Genomic DNA, 1,994 nt, shown 5'->3' with positions numbered 1-1,994 from the left:
CCGTGATCCAAAGGAGTTAAGGCTGTTATGGCAAATTAAGACACTCTCCTGTTTATCAAATAGTGGTGTTGTGCCAATAAACACAGTTGGAGAAGTGAATGATAATTCAAGTTTTTTTTTTTACTGTTATCTTGCAAAAGTGTTAGTGAACACTCACAATATATATATATATATATATATATATATATATATATATATATATATATATATATATATATGTGTGTGTGTGTGTGTGTGTGTGTATGTGTGTGTGTGTTTTGTGTTGTGAATTTAGGGTTATGGTTAATTTATGTTAAAATTTTGTTAGGTATTTTTTGGTTGGTTTATTTGAATGGCGTTACGTTTTTTTTTTTTTTTTGGGGGGGGGGTTATATTTATTGAGTTTGTAATTAGTTTAAAATATTTTGATTGAGGATGGTTTTGTGTTAAGCATTCTAGTTTTAAGAAATATAGTATTAAGGTTATGATTTATTTTCATTTCCCTTCTGTCTAAGAGTCAAGTTGATAACGTAAGGGGAAAGTTTGTGCAGAGGAGACATTTGTCAGTTAGTGTGATCAAGGGTGTAGGGATTGTTCTTGCGACATCCCGCCACATTATTTTGGCACCCGAGCAGGGACTGCCAGGTTGGATTGATAACTGGACTCTTGGATGAAGGACTGATAGGATATGAAATTAGAACTAAGACTGAAAAAATGGGAAGAACAGTTTAGGGTTTTGAAGGAGGAATTACGGCTGATTAAGGAGCGTAAGGAGAAGTTGTTCGTATAGAAAGAGAAGTTGTCCGTAGAGAAAGAGAAGTTGTTTGTATAGAAAGAGAAGTTGTCCGTAGAGAAAGAGAAGTTGTTGCGTGAGAATGCAAGGCTCAGTTATGAGAATGAGGAGATGCGAAAGGAACTGAAAACGCTAAAGGGAACTGTAGAGAGAATGGAAGAGGGTGTTGAGGTAAGGATGCGAGAAAATGAGGAATGAATGGAAGCTATGATGGGGCAGATAATGGGAATGATGAAAATGTACATGGGTGAAGGTGCAGTCGGAGGAGTGTCCTAAGCTTCGGGAAAAGGGTTGATAGTGGAAGAGAAGGCTAAGGTAAGTGATAATGGGGAAGGTACTGATAGTGAGATTGAAAATAAGGGAACTAGGCATAGTAAGGATGAACAGAAATGTAATAGAAAAAATGAGAAGAAGGGTAAAAGTAATGAGAAGAGGGAAAAGAAGAAAGATCAGGATGAGAGTGAGGATCATCATGAATGGGTGAAAGTGGTAGTGTAAGAAAAAGGGTAAGAAGGGAATGGTTAAGGATAGGAATTTAAGTGTTGAATTAGATTCATTGTGTTCAAATGAGGAAGAAGGAAACGAGAAAGGATTAGGCAGTGAAGATAGTAGTGGGAATGAAGTTGAAGTTTGTGAGACAGTGGTAACGAGAGAGGTACCGAGGTGTGAAAGATTTAATGAACATAGCAGTAGGGATGTGCATAACTGTTTTAGGGAGTATGAAAGATTTTGTCAGCTAAGTATGGTGATAGTGAGAGAGTTTGGGCTAGGGAGTTAGGAGAGTATTTGACAGGGTATTGGTTGACGATGTATAGTGTGATAATAAGTGTAGAGGTGTTGATTATGAAAGCGTGAAAAAGAGAATAATTGAACAGGTAAAACGTATGAAAGGGAGTGTTAGGTATAAGCATAAGAATGATTTTGATGAGGTACGGATGAATGTAGGAGAAGCGATATCAATGTATGTATGTAGGTTGGAAATGTTAGCTAGGAAGAAGTATGGGGATGAAGGAATAAAAGAGAATAAGGAATTAATAAAGGAGTTTTTGGCTACTGTACCTGAGAATGTTGCTGAGTTTATTAATTTGAAACGTAAGAAGATGAGGTGGACGAAAAAAATATTGACATGGGGTGATATACTAGAGATAGTTGAGGATTACGAGTTGGATAGGTGTATGAAAGAAAGTAAATCTGTGAGTGTAACAACTGGAATGGAGGAAAG

Source organism: Palaemon carinicauda, chromosome 13 (genome assembly GCF_036898095.1).
Source record: "Palaemon carinicauda isolate YSFRI2023 chromosome 13, ASM3689809v2, whole genome shotgun sequence".
Taxonomy (NCBI): Eukaryota; Metazoa; Arthropoda; class Malacostraca; order Decapoda; family Palaemonidae; genus Palaemon; species Palaemon carinicauda.
Note: the sequence above shows the minus strand (reverse complement) of the source record.